Here is a 22,018-nt window from a genome sequence, read left to right on the forward strand (position 1 = left end):
TCTCCAGTGTGAACTTGTTGGTGTGTCAGCAGGTGGGATAAACAAGTAAACCCCTTCTCACACTCGGAGCAAGTGAACAGCCTCTCCCCAGTGTGAACTTGCTGGTGTTTAATCAGGTCAGATGATTGCCTGAATCCAGTCCCATAAGGCAAGCACCTGAACGGTCTCTCGTCAGTGTGAACATGTTGATGGGACATCAGTTCCTGGGAACTTTTAAAGCACTTTCCACAATCTGCACGTTTAAAACATCTCACATCAGTGTGTCAGCAGGTTGGACGAGTGAGCAAATCCCCTCCCACATTTGGAGCAGCTGAACGGTCTCTTCCCAGTGTGAACTCACTGGTGGGTCAGTAGGTGGGATGAGGTAGTGAATCCCTTCCCACACTTAAAGCAGGTGAAGTGTCCAACGTGACTGCCCTGATGAACCTCCAGCTCTGACAGGTAACTGAATCCTTCCACACAGCCCCCAAATATCTGTAGATTCTTCCTGGTGTGACAGTATTTATGTCTCGACAGGTCAGATAGTCGGCTGACTTCTCTTCCACACACATAACACAGAAACAGTTTCTGCTCACTGTGAACGGTGCTTTTTCCTTCCACGTCCAAAATACAATGATATATTAGGCGCCTCTGTCACATCCTGATGTGATGTTTGGTTTGGGTTTCAAGACTGGAGAGTTCCTCTTCTGATAACCTGTGAAATTGTGTTTAGACAAAAAAAAAGTGAGTGAGAGAGAACCCACAAGAACATAAAGGCAGGTTGTGAATTGAGCTGAATGAATCTGGTCATTTGTGGGGCCGGCTCTGGGAAAAACTAACCATGAAAACTGCTGGATTGTCATAAATCCCAACTGGTTCCCCCAATGTCCCGAAGGTTGTGCTGTTAGGTACTTTGGACATTCTGAATTCTCCCTCTGTGTACCCGAACAGATGCTGGAATGTGGCGACTTGGGGCTTTTCACAGTAGGTTCATTGTAGTGTTAATGTAAGCCTACTTATGACAATAAAGATTATTACTATTAATGTCCTTCAGGGAAAAGGAACCTGCCAACTGGTCTGGGCCAAAAGCTCTGGACACTGTGGGCGCAGAGGGATGAAGGAGAGGGATTTCATGTATCTAAAACTCAACCAAAATGTTAATGCCCAAACACTCAACCTCCATACCTCGAAACACCCGGGTAGCAGCTGTATGTGAACACCATCACATACAACTGCTCAAAGTTCCCCATAAAGTCACACACGGTCCTGACTTTAATAAAAACAAAATACTGCAGCTGCTTGAAATCTGAAATAAAACGAGGACATTCTAGAAATATTACACAGGCCAAGCAATAACTGTGGAGAAAGAGTTAACAATTCAGAATGTACAGAATGAATTACAGGGAATAAAAGCGGTGCAAAATGTGATGGTCAATATAAACTCATAAGTGGAATAGAAATGGATATTAGCACAGGGAAAACAATTATTAACTGTGAAAGATAGTGGGGATAAAGCTGGTAAATCAGCAGCATATGGTCAAGGGACAGACAGCGGTGGACACCAAACTTAGACACAGTTGGGAAAAGTAACAGGAAAATACTGAACACAGCTAAAATACACTCATTATTAGAGACAGAGTTATTAGAGATAGTGGAGTTAGACAATGACAGAGAGCTGATCAGGGAGGGCAGAGGTGAATCTGAGCAATTGATGTACATGAATTCAGATTCTTGTTAAAGGTCACACCAGCCCCAGAACCATGAAACCTCTGACAGAGACCAGGGCACAACACCAAAGACTCTAAATTGTAGAGGAATGGACGAAAATGCTCACCATAAGAACAATTTCACTGTTTTCAATTTTAAACTCTCCTGCTGGAGCCCGCAGCTGGAAAGATATCAGAAGCTCTGGAGTCAGAGAAAAATCTCCCAGTTGAGGAAGTACCGAAGCGATGGGGGTGATGTCACTGCGCAGTTGTTGGTGCTTGATGACATCATGGACAGGAAGACAGAACATCTGGATCTATGCAAACCAGTGTTAACCACACAGTATGCAGGATGGGAGGGTCCTGGAGAGGGTGCAGAGGAGTTTACCAGAATGATTCCAGGAATGAGGGATTATAGTTGCAATGTTAGGTTGGAGAAACTAGGGTTGTTCTCTTCTGATGAAGTACATTGTGGGGAGATTTGATTGAGGTGTACACAAGTTTCTAATAGATTAGATGAGATAGATTTTCAAAAAGCTGTTCCCACAAAAGGTTTATGGGACATGGATTGGAGATTGTGCGAAGAGATATAAGGGAATGTGGGGAAGAATTTTTTTTGCACAGTGGTAACAACTCAATGCTTAAACTCAAAGGCCGATAATATCCAGGTCCTGATGAATCGGATCTGCTGTTAGTGATGTTTCGTTTGACTTTTCCCTCTGTGATTCCTCCCCTTTAAACCCACTGTAAAAGGAGTTTTCAAAATCCGTCAGTGTGAGTGCAGGATAGAAATTCCCCACATTCCCTGTTCCTGCTCCAGGATCAGTAAAGTGAGTTAAAGATAATTTCTCCTGAACAAATCCATTGCTGCATTTCCTTCCTGAAGTTACATTTGTCCACTGGGGCCCGGCACCGGGAGAAAGCGGCAGCTGCCGTTGTGTTGGGTGTTGAGGCGGTGCCGCTAGTTTGTTATTGGGAGTGTTGAGGCCTCCACTGGTGTTTGTGAAGTCTCCCCTCCCACCCACTGTCCCGACCGCTGACTCCTTCCCGCCTGAAGATGAGACAAACTAGCGTCTGTCCCTGGACATGAGTCTCACTGCGCATGCCCCACATCACAATGCCCGGGGAGTGATTGACGGCAGCTCCGGCCCAATAGGAGGAGGGGCGGGGTTAGAGGACCGAGCGGGAGTGGATGGTCCTCCAACCAATCGGAGTGAGTGAAGGTGGGTGGGACTTCGACTGAAGCATGCGCAGTGCGGGTAATGGCGATGGCGATTTTATATCTGGGGTCAACAAAGGATAAGAGGAATATTGTGCAACGCGGGAGCGATAGGTCTGGCTGGTGGGTGTAAAAAGTTTTTTTAAACATGTCGTGCAAGCCCATACCCGGAAAAACTACTTCCTAGTTTCCCTGTTTCACGGAGCGGGACTGAGAGGGTCCAGTGATCGGTTCAGAATAACGACCGCCATCTTTACTCGAGACAGTGAGCAGTAGAGCGCATGTGCGGCCGCCATGTTTGTTGGGGGCAATATTTTCAATTATTGGGAGATATTCCACACTGCTCAGAATGGAGACAACCTGGCCAGCAAACTGCATTACCCTTTGTCTTGGTTACTTGACCTCCCATTACCCCGGTTTGCACAGACCCATTTATCTAATTGCTGATCAGAGTAGCAACAGAGAAGTAAAGAAACAAGCAAATTTTGCTCCATGGATCCCACTAACTCAATGGCTATCTGACCCCATGTGCGGCTCTGTTCAGTCACACGGAGACACATCAGAAACTCACAACCCTAGGGGTGGCAGGGTGGTGCAGTGATTAGCACTGTTGCCTATGGCGCTGAGGATCTGGTATCGATGCCGGCCCCGGGTCACTGTCTGTGTGGAGTTTGCCAATTCTTCCCGTGTGTGCGTGGGTCTCCTCCACAACCCAAAGATGCTCAGGATAGGTGGATTGGCCACGCTAAAATGGCCCCTTAATTGGAAAAAAAATAATTGGGTACTCTCAATTTATTTTTTAAAAAGAAAATCTTTTCCTTCAGACGGAACAGACAAACATTTCTTCTTCCACATTCACAGGCTAATGATATTCAGGTCCTGATGAATGAGGTGACTCTGTTAAATCTTGATGTGAAGTTTGATTGGAGTTTCCATTTGTAAATTCTCCCCTTGTAATATCCTGATAGAGAAGTTTATAAAAGAAATCACTGGGGACAGGCAGGGTGGCTCAGTTGTTAGCCGATGACCCGGGTTATATCCCGGCCCTGGGTCACTGTCCGTATGGAGTTTGTGCATTCTCCCCGTGTCTGTGTGGGATTCACCCCCACAATCCAAAAAGATGTGCAGAGTCGGTGAATTGGCCACGTTAAAATTACGCCTCAATTAGGAGAAAAACAATTGGGTAATTTTAAAAAATTTAAAATCAAAAATAAACAAAAGCCAGACTTCCGGTGATGGCGGGCAGGAGGCAGCCGCACATTGGAGGGCTCCCATTCTGGAACAGCATTTTCGGGACTTTAAGCACGGTCCCAGGGGCCATGGAGGCGGCAAAAGCAGGGAGGAGGCACAGTGAAGGAAAATGTCGAGGGTGAGCTAAAAAACGGCCGTAAAAAAGGTCACTGTGGGGTCACCAAGGAAAATGGATGCTGGAGCACCAGGGGAGGCCGCATTGTATACAGCTGAAGAAATGACTAATGTGATGGCTGCGGAATTCGCAAGGCAGTTTACACAACACATGGAGACAATGAGGAAGGAGATGAGGGAGGTTTTGAGTGTGCTGGTGGAGGAGGCGATTACCCCGGTGAGGACGGTGGTGGCGAGCGCAGTGGCGGAGGTGCGGGAGCAGGGTGAGGCGCTGAAGGAAGTGGAGGAGACATTATTGCAGCACGATGATGAACTTAGCTCGATGGGGAAGGAGATGCGGAAGGTGATGGAGATTAACAAGGATCTGCGAGGAAAAATGGAAGACCTGGAAAACAGATACAGATTAACTTGCTTACCTTGAAGGTCAGCTCTTGAGTTCGGGAGTGAGAGCTGGGACCTTAGAATCAGCGCGGGAATTTTGAAAAAGCGCGGGGGCTGCGAGGCAGAGGGGACCATTTAAAAGGTCGCTGTCTGTGGTGAGGTGAGTACAGATTAACAACTTACTTACCTTGCAGGCCAAGTAGATTTCAGCAGGAGCGGAGCAGGCTAGTCCATTTCAGCGGGGGCAGTGCGGAAGTGATTTCTGGGAGGTAAGTTTCTCCTTTAAATTTTTTTTTAAATTCTAGTGTTTAAGGTGGGAACAGGAAGTCGACCTGCGGACTTCTGGGAAGATCCTCACCAATAAATTCTGGTGGAGAGGAAACCCGAGACACTACACGTGTAGTGTCTCCCACCCGCCCTCCTCCTCTAACGTAACAATAAAACCCTTTGGTGTGAGGTAAGTACCATATTTTATTATTGTTATTAATCATTTTATTTTTTTTATATATAAAAAAAAATTAATTTAGTTGTTAGCCAGATCTTGGTAGAAAGTTAGAGGAATGGCAGGGAAGGGAGTGCAATGTTCCTCCTGCAGGATGTTTGAGGTGAGGGATGCCGTTAGTGTCCCTGCTGATTTTACCTGCAGGAAGTGCTGCCATCTCCAGCTCCTCCAAGACTGAGTTAGGGAACTGGAGCTGGAGTTGGAAGAACTTCGGATCATTCGGGAGGCAGAGGGGGTCATAGATAGCAGCTTCAGGGAATTAGTTACACCAAAGATTGGAGATAGATGGGTAACTGTAAGAGGGACGGGGAAAAAACAGCGGGCCTCTGGCACAGAGTCTGTCCCTGTTGCTCAGAAGGGAAGGGGGGAGAGGAGCAGAGCATTAGTAATTGGGGACTCTATAGTCAGGGGCACAGATAGGAGATTTTGTGGGAGCGTGAGAGACTCACGTTTGGTATGTTGCCTCCCAGGTGCAAGGGTACGTGATGTCTCGGATCGTGTTTTCCGGGTCCTTAAGGGGGAGGGGGAGCAGCCCCAAGTCGTGGTCCACATTGGCACTAACGACATAGGTAGGAAAGGGGATAAGGATGTCAGGCAGGCTTTCAGGGAGCTAGGATGGAAGCTCAGAACTAGAACAAACAGAGTTGTTATCTCTGGGTTGTTGCCCGTGCCACGTGATAGTGAGATGAGGAATAGGGAGAGAGAGCAATTAAACACGTGGCTACAGGGATGGTGCAGGCGGGAGGGATTCAGATTTCTGGATAACTGGGGCTCTTTCTGGGGAAGGTGGGACCTCTACAGACAGGATGGTCTACATCTGAACCTGCGGGGTACAAATATCCTGGGGGGGAGATTTGTTAGTGCTCTTTGGGGGGGTTTAAACTAATGCAGCAGGGGCATGGGAACCTGGATTGTAGTTTTAGGGTAAGGGAGAATGAGAGTATAGAGGTCAGGAGCTCAGATTTGACGTCGCAGGAGGGGGCCAGTGTTCAGGTAGGTGGTTTGAAGTGTGTCTACTTCAATGCCAGGAGTATACGAAATAAGGTAGGGGAACTGGCAGCATGGGTTGGTACCTGGGACTTCGATGTTGTGGCCATTTCGGAGACATGGATAGAGCAGGGACAGGAATGGATGTTGCAGGTTCCGGGGTTTAGGTGTTTTAGTAAGCTCAGAGAAGGAGGCAAAAGAGGGGGAGGTGTGGCGCTGCTAGTCAAGAGCAGTATTACGGTGGCGGAGAGGATGCTAGATGGGGACTCATCTTCCGAGGTAGTATGGGCTGAGGTTAGAAACAGGAAAGGAGAGGTCACCCTGTTGGGAGTTTTCTATAGGCCTCCAAATAGTTCTAGGGATGTAGAGGAAAGGATGGCGAGGATGATCCTGGATAAGAGCGAAAGTAATTGGGTAGTTATTATGCGAGACTTTAACTTTCCAAATATTGACTGGAAAAGATATAGTTCGAGTACATTAGATGGGTCGTTTTTTGTACAGTGTGTGCAGGAGGGTTTCCTGACACAGTTTGTTGACAGGCCAACAAGAGGCGAGGCCACATTGGATTTGGTTTTGGGTAATGAACCAGGCCAGGTGTTGGATTTGGAGGTAGGTGAGCACTTTGGGGACAGTGACCACAATTCGGTGACGTTTACGTTAAGGATGGAAAGGGATAAGTATACACCGCAGGGCAAGAGTTATAGCTGGGGGAAGGGAAATTATGATGCCATTAGACGTGACTTGGGGGGGATAAGGTGGAGAAGTAGGCTGCAAGTGTTGGACACACTGGATAAGTGGAGCTTGTTCAAGGATCAGCTACTGCGTGTTCTTGATAAGTATGTACCGGTCAGGCAGGGAGGAAGGTGCCGAGCGAGGGAACCGTGGTTTACCAAAGAAGTGGAATCTCTTGTTAAGAGGAAGAAGGAGGCCTATGTGAAGATGAGGTGTGAAGTTTCAGTTGGGGCGATGGATAGTTACAAGGTAGCGAGGAAGGATCTAAAGAGAGAGCTAAGACGAGCAAGGAGGGGACATGAGAAGTATTTGGCAGGAAGGATCAAGGAAAACCCAAAAGCTTTCTATAGGTATGTCAGGAATAAGCGAATGACTAGGGACAGAGTAGGACCAGTCAAGGACAGGGATGGGAAGTTGTGTGTAGAGTCTGAAGAGATAGGCGAGATACTAAATGAATATTTTTCGTCAGTATTCACTCAGGAAAAAGATAATGTTGTGGAGGAGAATGCTGAGCTCCAGGTAAATAGATTAGATGGCATTGAGGTATGTAGGGAAGAGGTGTTGGCAATTCTGGACAGGCTGAAAATAGATAAGTCCCCGGGACCTGATGGGATTTATCCTAGGATTCTCTGGGAGGCCAGGGAAGAGATTGCTGGACCATTGGCTTTGATTTTTATGTCATCATTGGATACAGGAATAGTGCCAGAGGACTGGAGGATAGCAAATGTGGTCCCTTTGTTCAAAAAGGGGAGCAGAGACAACCCCGGCAACTATAGACCGGTGAGCCTCACGTCTGTAGTGGGTAAAGTCTTGGAGGGGATTATAAGAGACAAGATTTATAATCATCTAGATAGGAATAATATGATCAGGGATAGTCAGCATGGCTTTGTGAAGGGTAGGTCATGCCTCACAAACCTTATCGAGTTCTTTGAGAAGGTGACTGAACAGGTAGACAAGGGTAGAGCAGTTGATGTGGTGTATATGGATTTCTGCAAAGCGTTTGATAAGGTTCCCCATGGTAGGCTATTGCAGAAAATACGGAGGCTGGGGATTGAGGGTGATTTAGAGATGTGGATCAGAAATTGGCTAGCTGAAAGAAGACAGAGGGTGGTGGTTGATGGGAAATGTTCAGAATGGAGTTCTGTCACAAGTGGAGTACCACAAGGATCTGTTCTGGGGCCGTTGCTGTTTGTCATTTTTATCAATGACCTAGAGGAAGGCGCAGAAGGGTGGGTGAGTAAATTTGCAGACGATACTAAAGTCGGTGGTGTTGTCGATAGTGTGGAAGGAAGTAGCAGGTTACAGAGGGATATAGATAAGCTGCAGTGCTGGGCTGAGAGGTGGCAAATGGAGTTTAATGTAGAGAAGTGTGAGGTGATTCACTTTGGAAGGAAAAACAGGAATGTGGAATATTTGGCTAATGGAAAAGTTCTTGAAAGTGTGGATGAGCAGAGGGATCTAGGTGTCCATGTACATAGATCCCTGAAAGTTGCCACCCAGGTTGATAGGGTGGTGAAGAAGGCCTATGGAGTGTTGGCCTTTATTGGTAGAGGGATTGAGTTCCGGAGTCAGGAGGTCATGTTGCAGCTGTACAGAACTCTGGTACGGCCGCATTTGGAGTATTGCGTACAGTTCTGGTCACCGCATTATAGGAAGGACGTGGAGGCTTTGGAACGGGTGCAGAGGAGATTTACCAGGATGTTGCCTGGTATGGAGGGAAAATCTTATGAGGAAAGGCTGATGGACTTGAGGTTGTTTTCGTTAGAGAGAAGAAGGTTAAGAGGAGACTTAATGGAGGCATACAAAATGATCAGAGGGTTAGATAGGGTGGACAGTGAGAGCCTTCTCCCGCGGATGGAAATGGCTAGCACGAGGGGACATAGCCTTAAACTGAGGGGTATAGATATAGGACAGAGGTCAGGGGTAGGTTCTTTACGCAAAGAGTAGTGAGGCCGTGGAATGCCCTACCTGCTACAGTAGTGAACTCGCCAACATTGAGGGCATTTAAAAGTTTATTGGATAAACATATGGATGATAATGGTATAGTGTAGGTTAGATGGCTTTTGTTTCGGTGCAACATCGTGGGCCGAAGGGCCTGTACTGCGCTGTATTCTATGTTCTATGTAGATCCAGGCGACAGAATTTGAGGATCGTGGGGCTGCCCGAATGAGTTGAAGGACCGAGGCCGACTGAGTATTTTGCCACGATGCTGGCGAAACTATTGGGGGAGGGGGAGGACCCTCCCAATATGAACTGGATCAGGCTCATCAGTCGTGGAGTCCTGTACCAAAGGCGAGTGAGCCGCCAAGGGCAGTGACTCTGTGCTTCTGTAGGTACAGTGTGAAGGAGAAGGTCCTGTGCTGGACCAGGCAGAAGCGGGTGGTGCAGTGAGCTGGAGCTGATATACTTGTATACCAGGACTTTACGGTGGAGCTGACGAGGAGGCGGGCTGCCTTCAACCGGGTGAAGAGGGCACTGTACATTAGCAAGGTGCAGTGCGGCATTGTATATCCAGCGAAGCTGAGGGTGACTTACAAACTCAAGGACTTTTATTTTGGCAGCGGAGGAATTTGTGAAGGCAGAAGGACTGGCAGAACTGAGAAATTGAGAAATGGCCATGTGCAAATGTAACCTTACGACTGTATTTTCTTCTTTTTTGTTTCACTGCATGCGGGCGTATGGGCTAAAGGAGCCAATGTTGTATATATTTGGACAAGGGAAGTGATGGGACTTTCACTCGAAATGAGGTTCTTTGGGGAGTGGGTGTGTATGCGGGGTTTGTGTGCTAAAAGGGGATTTCTGGGCTTTCCTCGGGCCGGGCAAGGGGGAAAGGGACCCGGGTGGGGGCCTCCACGCTGGCCGGTTTAAGCCGGTCAGTGAACGGGGGAGGAGCTGCGGCCATCGGAGCCTGGCAGAACAGGGTCCGAGTGGTCTAGCCGGGGTGGAAAGTTGGGGGGAAGGAACCGAGGTTGGGGGGAGGAGTTTTACAGGAGGCAGTGGATGGGAGGAGTTGGAGAGGGGGGAGGGGAGGTGTTTACAACTCTTGGGTATCATGTACGGTACTCTTTCAGAGGTTGGATGGGGGGGAGTGGACTCTATGGGTTAATGGTGACCATGGGCGGTCCCGGACTCCTTTTTCTTTTTCTCCTTTGTTTTTTGTTTCCACCGTGGGAGGGTTTGTTTTAATGGATGCATATATTGACAGGTGGGCCATTGTTTGGGGTGGTGGGAGTGTGGGATCGTTGTTATTATTAAGGGGATTGATTTTGTATTTGTTACCGTTTACTGTCTGTGGGTGGGGTGTAAACTTTGAAGGAAAATGTGAAAATGGAGAATAAAAACATTTTAAAATAAATAAATAAATAAACAAAAGCCAAAATTTTAAAAACAAATTTTACAAAATCCCCATTACCGACAGTCTAGGATAGAAATTCTGAACACACAATTCTAGTTTCTCTGGAACATTTTTCCCTCTTGTTCCCCCAAAGCTGTAAATCCCCCATCCCACACATACTCCATCCTCCCTGGGCTGAAATCCAAACCCATCTCACCATCTGCACCATTTCTTTCCTCCACTCCCAGTTTTCTCCCTCCCTCTCCTCTGCCTGGGTTCAGTTCTCCAGCTCCTGTCTGCAGACTGACGATAAAATCAATGGGTCTTACTGGGGGGTTTGGGGCCTCCAGCGGGTGTTTGTGAATCTTCCAGCCCACCTGCCAGGGTTTCCTTCCTTCCCTAAAAGAATGGTCTCTGGTCGCACCATGGTTAGCTGCCTCACGGTGCCAAGGACCCGTGTTCGATCCCGGCCCGGTCAATGTCCGTGTGGACATTCTCCCCGTGTCTGCGTGCGTAACACCTCCACAACACAAAGGTGTGCAGGGTAGGTGGATTGGCCACGCTAAATTGCACCTTAATTGGAAAAAATTAATTGGTTACTCAAAATTTATTTCCGAAAAATTGTCTCTTTCCTAATGTTCACAATTAATGGGGTGGGTTCCCCAGGAGATGGCTGACATTTCAGGGCAATTCAATTAATAATGGACATAGATATGGCTAGTGTTGTTACATTGTACAGATTAGATATATTATTTACCGTTTTGTAATAAAGTAAATATATTATTATTTCTTGTCTTGTAATATCAGACTGTAGCTACGTTATAGATTTCCAGTCATCTCTTCCCTCAGATGGTTGTTAGTCTTTGGATTTCTCTTCCACAGGGACCAGTTGTATCTGGGGGTCATTGAATGTATTGAAGCACAAGGTTGACAGATATTTGATTGATAATGGAGTTCAGGGTTATGGCGAACAAGTAGGAAATAGAGAGAAAGCTGAGATGAGGGGGGATCTCTTCACTCGAGGATGTGGTGAAGCTTTGGAATTCTGTACCCCAGAGGAATGTGGAGCCTCAGTCATCAGGTATGTTCAAGACAAATATTGATAGGCTTCTAGATATTGAAGATATCGAGGGATATGGGGATTGTGTGGGGAAAATGGTGCTGAGGTAGATCGGCCAAGGATCTCATTGAATGGTTGAGCAGCCTCGGTGAGCCAATTGGCCTACTCTTGCTCCTATTTTAATCTCTGTGTCCCAGTCAGGAAGCAGTGAACTGAGCTTGGATCTGTCAATCAACATGAATCAGCACCTTCAGGAGAATTGGGAGGGTGAATATTAGATTCAGCAGAGTGAGAATGGAGGGAGATTGTGTGGGATGGAGATTTTGGAGAACGAGAGAAAATGATGTTCCATAGGAACTAGAATTGTCTGTTCTGAATTTTAATAATAATAATCTTGATTGTCACAAGTAGGCTTACATTGCAGTGAAGTTACGGTGAATTTCTATCCTGTACTAACAATGATGACTTTTGTAAAATTTTTTTGAAGGATATTGGAAGAGGAGGAATTACAGACAGAAATCTCAAACATCACGTCTCGATGTGACAAACTCACTCGATTCCTTCTGATCTGAATATCATTGGGCTCTGAATATCATCGGCGAGAAGGAGAAATGTTTGTCCAATCTGTTGGCTTCGAAAGATTTTAAACGTGAATGTGACAGGAAAAGCACCGAGACCCACACAACACACGCCCGAGTGAGAGTGTTCCAGTGAACTGACTGTGGAAAGAGCTTCAACCAGATACACAACCTGTAAAATCATCACACCATTCACAGTGAGGAGAGACAGTGCACATGTTCTGTGTGTCGACAAGGCTTCCACTGATTGTCCAATCTGGAGAGACACGAGGAGACCCAAAACATGGAGAAACCATGGAAATGTGGGGACTGTGGGAAGGGATTCAGAGTCCCATCTGAGCTGGGGATTCATCGACGCAATCACACTGGGGAGAGGCCGTTCACCTGCTCTCAGTGTGGAAAGGGGTTTATTGATTTATCCACCCTGCGGAAACACGAGCGAGTTCACACTGGGGAGAGACCATTCACCTGCCCTCAATGTGGGAAGGGATTTATTGATTTATCTACCCTGCAGAAACATCAGCGAGTTCACACTGGGGAGAGACCATTCACCTGCTCCCAGTGTGGGAAGGGATTTGTTGATTCATCTACCCTACGGAGACATCAGCGAGTTCACACTGGGGAGAGGCAATTCACCTGCTCCGTTTGTGGGAATGGATTCACACAGTTATCCAGCCTGCAGACACACCAGCAAATTCACACTGGGGAGAGGCAATTCACCTGCTCCGTCTGTGGGAATGGATTCACTCGGTTATCCAGTCTGCAGACACACCAGCGAGTGCACACTGGGGAAAAGCCATTCACCTGCTCTCAGTGTGGGAAGGGATTCACTTGGTTATCCAACCTGCGGAGCCATCAGCGAGTTCACACTGGGGAAAGGCCGTTCACCTGCTCTCAGTGTGGGAAGGGATTCACTTGGCTATCCAGCCTGCGGAACCATCAGCGAGTACACTGAGGAAACGTCATTCAGCTGCTCTGAGTGGGGAGAGATTCAGTGATTTATCCATCCTGCGGAAACACCAGCGAGTTCACCCTGGGGAGAAGCCATTCACCTGCTCCCTCTGTGGGAATGGATTCACACAGTTATCCAACCTGCAGACACACCAGCGAATACACACCGGGGAGAGGCCAGTCACCTGATCTTAGTGTGGGAAGGGATTCCATAGAAATTTTGCCCTTCGCGCCTGCTCTGCCATTCGTTATGATCATGGCTTATCATCCAACTCAATAGCCCAATCCCGCTTTCCTCTCCATATCCTTTGATCCCCTTCGCTCTCAGTGCTATATCTAACTGCTTCTTGAAAACATACAATGTATTGGCCTCAACTATTTCCTGTGGTAACAAATTCCGCAGGCTCACCACTCTCTGGGTGAAGAAATTTCTCCAAATCTCTGTCCTCAATTGCTGCAGCACGGTGGCTCAGTGGGCTATCCCTGTTGCCTCACGGCGCCGAGGTCCCAGGTTCGGTTCCGGCTCTGGGTCATTGTCCGTGTGGAGTTTGCACATTCTTCCCGTGTTTGCATGGGTTTCGTCCCCACAACCCAAAAGGATGTGCAGGTTAGGTGGATTGGCCACGCTAAATTGCCCCTTAATTGGAAAAAATTAATTGGGTACTCTAAATTTTAAAAAAAATCTTTGTCCTAAATGGTCTAGCCCGTATCCTCAGACTGCGACCTCTGGTTCTGTACACTCCCACCATCAGGAAAATCTTTCCTGCATCTACCCTGTCAAGTCCTGTTAGAATATTATAGGTTTCAATGAGATCCCCCATTCTTCTGAACGTCAGCGAATACAATCCTAACTGATTTAGTCTCTCATACGTCAGTCCCACCATGCAAGGAATCAGCTTGGAAAACCTGCGCTGCACTCCCCCTTGAGCAAGAACATCCTTCCTCAGGTTCAGAGACCAAAACTGCACACCATATTCTCACCAAGACCCTGTATAATTGCAGTAGGATATCCCCGCTTCTGTACTCGGATCCGCTCACAATGAAGGTTAGCATATCATTTGCCTCCTTTACCGCCTGCTGTAGCTGCATGCTTACCTTTAGCGACTGGTGTACGAGGACACCTAGGTCTCGTTGCACATTGCCCTCTCCTAATTTATGACCATTCAGCTAAGTCTGCCTTCTCCTTTTTGCTACCAAACTGGATAACCTCGCATTTCTCCAAATTATACTGTATCTGCCATTTGTTTGCCCACTCACTCAACTTGTCCAAATTACGCTGATGGATCTGTGCAACCTCCTCGCAGCTCACCCTCCCAATCAACTTGTGTCATCTGCAAATTTGGCGATATTCCATTCTGTTCCCTCATCTATATTGTTAGGTGACGCAGTGGGTAGCACTGCGGTCTCACAGAGCTGGGGACCAGTGTTCAATCCTGGCCCCAGGTCACTGTCCGTGTGGAGTCACGTTCTCCAAGTGTCTGCGTGGGTGTCAGCCCCATAACACACAGATGTTTACCTCTATTTGCGCGATTCAATTGGTTATGCCATTTGCAGTCACACCAGGGAGTTCATACTGGTGCGAGGCTGTTCACCTGCTCTCAATGTGCGAAGGGAGTTTGTAATTCATCACACTTCCTGAGACACCAACAAGTTCACAACTGATTACAGGGATTGGATTCTGCTGTTATTGTTTCTGTTCTCAATTACATCCAGGACTGCATTTTGTTCATTCTGTTGGTCAATGGGGTTGGTCAGAGGGTTTCTTTCTGCTGGATTGGCCAGTCTCACGGCTTCGTCTCCAATGGTCTGATTCTCGCTAAGCCTTCTTGCGAATATCTGGTTTCACATTTCACAAGGATCAAAGAGTGAAAGGGTGTTTGGAGTTTAGAAGATGTTTCATTACCATTTCTGTTTGGAAACCCCCAAAATCATGCCACATTGCCATGAAGATGGGCTGTGGTGGTTACATGGTTCTTTTGTTTCATTTATCTTGGTGCTTCTCACAGATGAAAATTCATGGAATTATCATAGAATTTACAGTGCAGAAGGAGGCCATTTGGTCCATCAAGTCTGTACTGGCTCTTTTGAAAGAGCATTCTACCCAAGCCCACAGACCCACCCTATCCCCATAACCCAGTAACCCCACTCAACACTAAGGGCAGTTTTGGACACTAAGGGCAATTTAACATGGCCCTTAATCCACCTAACCTGCACATCTTTGGACTGTGGGAGGAAACCGGAGCACCCGGAGGAAAACCCACACACACACGGGGAGAACGTGCAGACTCTGCACACACAGTGACCCAAGCCACGAATCGATCCTGGAGCTGTGGAGCAATTGTGCTAACCACTATGCTACCGTGCTGCCCACAAATTATTAGGGTACGAGGGGCAAGTTGTCTGAAGTGCACTGGGAAACTACATTAAATAGTGTGGCGGGAGACAGGCAATCACTAATGTTTAAGGAATTATTAAAGATTTACATACGGATCGGTTAGCTCAGTTGGCTGGGTGGCTGGTTTGTGCTCAGTAACACAACAGCGCAGGTTAAATTCCCATACCGGCTCAGGTTAGCCATGGTCTGGGTCAGTATTTATGCTCCACATGATCCTCCACCCACTCCTCCATATCTCCCCACCCCCCACCCCCAATCAGCATCTCCTTCTATTCCTTTCTCCCTCGTGTATGTGTCTAGCTTTACGTTCAGTGGATTCATGCTGTTCACCTCAACCACTCGCTGTGGTCGTGCGTTCCACATTCTCACCACTCTCTGGGTAAAGAGGTTTCTATTGAAATTCCTATTGGATTATTGAATTCCTTCATAATCTGAAAGACTTCCATCAGGTCACCCATCAGTCTGCTCTTTTCCAGAAAAAAGCAGTCCCTGCCTTTCCTTAGTGTTAAATGCTCTTATGAGTTGAGGGACTCATGTATATCATGAATCTTCGTTGCACCTTATCCAGTGCCTCTACTTCCTTTTTCGAAATGGAGATCATTAATGTTGACAGAGCTCCCAGTGTATGCGAACCATCGTTTTAAACAAGTTGAACATTTCCTCCGTACTTTTCAATTCTCTCCCTCTGGAATGGAACCCTATAAATGGGCTCCACACTTTAGGAAAGATGTGAAGTTCTTAGAGACGGTGTAGAGGACATTTACAAGAATGGCACCAGGGATGAGGGACTCCAGTTAGTTGGAAACTGGAGCAGCTGAATTTCTCTCCTGAGATCACAGCATCTGGAGGGTGGGGAATGGGGCCATTCAGCCCTTTGGGACCGTGTCGGCTCCCTGTGGAGGAAGCCAGTCTGTCCATTGCCCCGTTCTATCCCCTAATCCCTGTGGGTTTATTTCTCTCAGCGCCTGTCCAATTTCCTATTGCAATCCCTCCGTCATCTCTGCATCTCCTACCCTCATAGGCAGTAGGTTCCAGGTTGTTACCACTCGCTTTACATGTACACAAGGCTGCTGGAGCACAGGGGAGTCTATTTGGCCCATTTTCCCCGTGCCAGCTCTTTGTACAGCGACCCATTTAATCCCAGAGTTCAACTATTTTGTTTTCTTTTTCAGAATGTAACAAATTCCCTTTTGGAAGTTACAGTCCAATGAGATTCTGGCACCATTTATGGACAGTGCATTCCAAATCACAACAACTCGCTGTGTTTTACAACAAATAATTGTACATGTGGTGTGTCTGGAATTTCACAGAGTATTCAAAATGGTGTCAGTGACGTGGTTATTGCACAACATTAAGACTCAACCTTTATCAATAAATTGGTTAGGACACCGAGTGTAATATATCTTAGTTTGCAGACAATTAGAACAAATGTACATTTCTATAAAACCTCTCACTGCCACTGGACCTTCTAAAGTATTTTAAAGCCAATGGAGTACTTTTGAAACATATTCACTGTTGTAATGTAGGAAGCTGTAAGTACGCATGTGTAATCACATTTGGTTTTAAAATTGTTATTTTCATTATAAAATAAATAAACCATTTAGAGTACCCAATTAAGCTTTCCCAATTAAGGAACAATTTAGCGTGACCAATCCACACATGCACATCTTTGGGTTGTGGGGATGAGGCCAACAAAACCACTGGAAGAATGCAAACTCCACACGGCAGTGACCCAGAGTGGGGATCGAACCCAGGACCTCGGCGCGTGAGGCAGCAGTGCTAACCGTTGCGCCACCTTGCTGCCCGTAAATTGTTATTTTCAAAGTGTATTCACTGGCCTTAGTAATAAGGTCAAGGAAGCCCTTTTATACCTCTAACATGTGCCTTTCTGCAGCCATTTCACCTTCTGTACCTTTTCTATATTAACTATGTATTGATTTCATTGCAAAAAACAATAATTAAATTGAAGTTTATTCAGCAGTGAACATTGATTATGATTAGTGAATTGGTGTATTAGGTAATTATATTGCAAAGACTAGATCTTTATTTTTAAAAATAACACGATCAACCAAAATGTTTCCAGAAACTGCAGAGCGATCAGAATTTGTTTGAAAAAATTAATTTCTCGATAATTCCGAGAAGTTACGAGATGTGGTGATAAGCCTGTATATATTACATGTACTCAGCAGTGTGACCTCCCACCAGTAGTTGGCGTCAGGCATCAGTCAGGTGACATTCTGCTACCAGCAGAAGGTTGTCAGGCATACAGGAGGCCAGTCGCACATAAGGGTAGTTCCAAGAGTGTTTAATGTAATTCTGTGATAACTTAGCATCCTTACCACGTGTACATTAATAAATCATTGTTCTGGTTAATTCACCAGCAGTTCTGTAGAATCATTGCAAGACAAGATCACAGAACACAACACGAGACACCATATTCTGCCAAAAATATGTGGGCTAGGCATTGGAGTAATGGTATTGTTACTGGGCGACTAATCCAGAGACCCAGGTTAATGCTCTGGGGACCTGGGATCGAATCTGCCTTTGACAGATGCTGAAATTGAATAAAAGTCTCGAATTAAATGTCTGATGATAACACTCTTGATTGTTGTAAAAACCCGTCTGGGTCACTAATGTCCTTCAAGAAATCTGCTCTCCTTACATGGCCTGGCCTACATGTGACTCCAGATCCACAGCAATGTTGTAGTTGATTTGTAAGTGCCCTCTGAAATAGTCTCACAAGACACACAGTTCAAGGGCAATTGGAATGAGCAATAAATGCTGGCCCAGCCAGTGACGCCCACCTCCCATGAATGAATAATTTTTACGAAGACTCTTTTCAATTTGAAGACGAGTAAGAAACTGTCTCTTTGATTGGATTTGATTTATTGTCACGTGTCCCGAGGTACAGTAAAAAGTATTGTTCTGCGAACAGTCCAGACAGATTGTTCCATACATGAAAAAACAAAGTGCGGATCTTGGCAGTTTGCTCAGTTCACAAAAGAATTTAATGGCTTTGTAGACGTAGATTAAGATTTTAATCACCCTCCGAAACGTAGCTAGACAGCTTATATAGACAGACACAAACGATACTGTAACTGAATTAGAGGAAATGTTAGAGATTTAACTGAACCACATTTTTGAAAGATTCGGCCTTAATGATGGAGAAACAGGAAAAGCCACGCAAGGAGATGAGGAAATCCAGGATCAGTGCGGATTTGCTGTCACCCCTCCTCTCTTATACATGAACGGTATTTAGGCTGCAGAATGTTTCACACCAAAACACAGGGGTCAAATATAAGCAACACATAATTCTCAATTCACTTCCATTTAACTATATTTGACTTTGTTTAAAAGCTGACTGGTCAAACTGAACAAAGATTCATGGAATTTCTGTTACCCAGTGAAACACTTTCTTTTCTTGGTCAGTCATGTTTGCAATTCAATGGTGTATATTTCAGAGTTATTTAGGATGAAGACTCGAGATCTATTCAATTCAAAATGAAGTCATATAACAAATAGTAAACAGATAGTAAAAGTTTCTACAAATATATAAAACAAAAAAGAGTGGCTAAGGTAAATATTGGTCCTTTAGAGGATGAGAAGGGAGATTTAATAATGGGAGATGAGGAAATGGCTGAGGAACTGAACAGGTTTTTTGGGTCGGTCTTCACAGTGGAAGACACAAATAACATGCCAGTGACTGATGTTAATGAGTCTATGACAGGTGAGGACCTTGAGAGGATTGTTATCACCAAGGAGGTGGTGATGGGCAAGCTAATGGGGCTAAAGGTAGACAAGTCTCCTGGACCTGATGGAATGCATCCCAGAGTGCTAAAAGAGATGGCTAGGGAAATTGCAAATGCACTCGTGATAATGTACCAAAATTCACTAGACTCTGGGGTGGTCCCGGCGGATTGGAAATTAGCAAACGTGACACCACTGTTTAAAAAAGGAGGTAGGCAGTAAGCGGGTAATTATAGGCCAGTGAGCTTAACTTCGGTAGTGGGGAAGATGCTGGAATCTATCATCAAGGAAGAAATAGCAAGGCATCTGGATGGAAACTGTCCCATTGGGCAGACGCAGCATGGGTTCATAAAGGGCAGGTCGTGCCTAACTAATTTAGTGGAATTTTTTGAGGACATTAACAGTGCGGTAGATAATGGGGAGCCAATGGATGTGGTATATCTGGATTTCCAGAAAGCCTTTGACAAGGTGCCACACAAAAGGTTGCTGCATAAGATAAAGATGCATGGCATTAAGGGGAAAGTAGTAGCATGGATAGAGGATTGGTTAATTAATAGAACGCAAAAAGTGGGGATTAATGGGTGTTTCTCTGGTTGGCAATCAGTAGCTAGTGGTGTCCCTCAGGGGTCAGTGTTGGGCCCACAACTGTTCACAATTTACATAGATGATTTGGACTTGGGGACCAAGGGCAATGTGTCCAAGTTTGCAGACGACACTAAGATAAGTGGTAAAGCAAAAAGTGCAGAGGATACTGAAAGTCTGCAGAGGGATTTGGATAGGCTAAGTGAATGGGCTAGGGTCTGGCAGATGGAATACAATGTTGACAAATGTGAGGTTATCCATTTTGGTACGAATAACAGCAAAAGGGATTTTTATTTAAATGATAAAATATTAAAACATGCTGCTGTGCAGAGAGACCTGGGTGTGCTAGTGCATGAGTCGCAAAAAGTTGGTTTACAGGTGCAACAGGTGATTAAGAAGGCAAAATTTGTCCTTCATTGCTAGAGGGATGGGGTTTAAGACTAGGGAGGTTCTGCTGCAATTGTATAAGGTGTTAGTGAGGCCACACCTGGAGTATTGTGTTCAGTTTTGGTCTCCTTACTTGAGAAAGGACGTACTAGCACTGGAGGGTGTGCAGAGGAGATTCACTAGGTTAATCCCAGAGCTGAAGGGGTTGGATTACGAGGAGAGGTTGAGTAGACTGGGACTGTACTCGGAATTTAGAAGGATGAGGGGGGGGGGGATCTTAGAGAAACATATAAGATTATGAAGGGAATAGATAGGATAGATGCAGGCAGGTTGTTTCCACTGGCGGGTGAAAGCAGAACTAGGGGGCATAGCCTCAAAATAAGGGGAAGTAGATTTAGGACTAAGTTTAGGAGGAACTTCTTCACCCAAAGGGTTGTGACTCTATGGAATTCCTTGCCCAATGAAGCAGTAGAGGCTCCTTCATTAAATGTTTTTAAGATAAAGATAGATAGTTTATTGAAGAATAAAGGGATTAAGGGTTATGGTGTTCGGGCCGGAAAGTGGAGCTGAGTCCACAAAAGATCAGCCATGATCTCATTGAATGGTGGAGCAGGCTCGAGGGGCCAGATGGCCTACTCCTGCTTCTAGTTCGTATGTTCTTACGTTCTTAAGTAAATATACTGATGTTCAATATTGAATAATGAAACAAATATTGAGTAAAATTGGTGGAAATCTTCTGTAGGAAGATAAGAATGATGCATTAATGATTGAACAGAGAGCATTATTCCTTTAGATATTTCCTGAACAAATGCTAAAGTTCAATATAAGTTCTATATCTTATGGTCTTACAAGTTGAGACATCTGTTTTAAAGGAACAGCTGGCTTCATGGAGAAAGTAACCTGGCCTCCCAGCCGAACCATTGAAAGCTGCAACAAGACTGTGCAGTTGAACGTTGCACAGGTCCATTGGTACTGTGTTTCCAGCTGTTTCTGTAGCATGGAGGTTATCACATTCACCTAATGCGCAAAAGATGCCTGGTTCAAAACTGGCAGCATCACTCGATGGATGCAGCTCCATCCTCAGGTGAATGAAGATGTGGGTTCCACAAACATGTATGTAGAAAAATTCAATGATGCAAAATGGTACTTTGAATGTGAGTCTTTGCAGGTAATTAAGTCTTTACAGGTCCATACGGTGCGGCTGGAGACAGGGATAATCACAGGTTAAGAGGTGTGAATTGTCTCAAGCCAGGACAGTTGGTCGAATTTCGCAAGCACATGTAATGTAACATGAATCCAGGGTCCCAGTTGAGGCCATACTCATGTGCGGAACCTGGCTATCAGTTTCTGCTTTGCCATTCTGCGTTGTCGCGCGTCCTGAAGGCCGAACGCTTACCCGAAGATCAGAGGTTGAATGTCCTTGACTGCTGAAGTGTTCCCCGACTGGAAGGGAACATTCCTGCCTGGCAATTGTTGCGCGATCTCCGTTCGTCCGTTGTCGCAGCGTCTGCATGCTCTCACCAATGTACCACGCCTCGGGACATCCTTTGCTGCAGCGTATGAAGTAGATAACCTTGGCCGAGTCGCACCATTACACATGTTCTCACATGTAATGGTGGTACCCATGTTGATGATCTGGCACGTCTTGCAGAGGTTGCCATGGCAGGGTTGTGTGGTGTCATGATTGCTGTTCTCCTGAATGCTGGGTAATTTGCTGCAATCAATGGTCTGTTTGAGGTTGCGGGGTTGTTTGGAGGCAAGCCGTGTTGATGACCTTGGCAAGATGTTCGTCTTCATCGATAACGTGTTGAAGGCAAATGAGGCTCCGGGAGTTATTTCACAGACCCCAAGGACCTACAGCGAACCCAATGAGACAACCAGTGAACCGGAACAGCAGACTGAGAGATCTGTTGGACTTGAAGATCCAGCCAGCAGGAAGGACTGGCAAACCCCACCCATTGAAACAATCCGATCAGCTGATTCTGCTGCTCCTCTTCCACGAAACCACTCAGTAAAACTGCCTCGAAGACCTTTCTTGTCCAAATTCTGAACTCACATCTTTCTCCTCTTTTCCTGCTGTCTCCCATCATGCTCTCTCAGCGCTCATCTTCTC

The 22,018-nt window shown here is 46.0% G+C and overlaps 1 long non-coding RNA gene across 1 annotated transcript; it reads left to right on the forward strand.

Moving 5' to 3' along the window:
* Window positions 1–2,944: 2,944 nt before the first annotated feature.
* LOC140418919 (uncharacterized) lies at window positions 2,945–17,566 on the forward strand. Its single transcript, XR_011945418.1, has 2 exons — window positions 2,945–3,027; window positions 11,753–17,566. It is a non-coding gene; the product is annotated as an uncharacterized lncRNA (long non-coding RNA).
* The last annotated feature ends 4,452 nt before the right edge of the window (window positions 17,567–22,018 follow it).

Source organism: Scyliorhinus torazame, chromosome 5 (assembly GCF_047496885.1).
Source record: "Scyliorhinus torazame isolate Kashiwa2021f chromosome 5, sScyTor2.1, whole genome shotgun sequence".
In the NCBI taxonomy this organism is placed as follows: domain Eukaryota; kingdom Metazoa; phylum Chordata; class Chondrichthyes; order Carcharhiniformes; family Scyliorhinidae; genus Scyliorhinus; species Scyliorhinus torazame.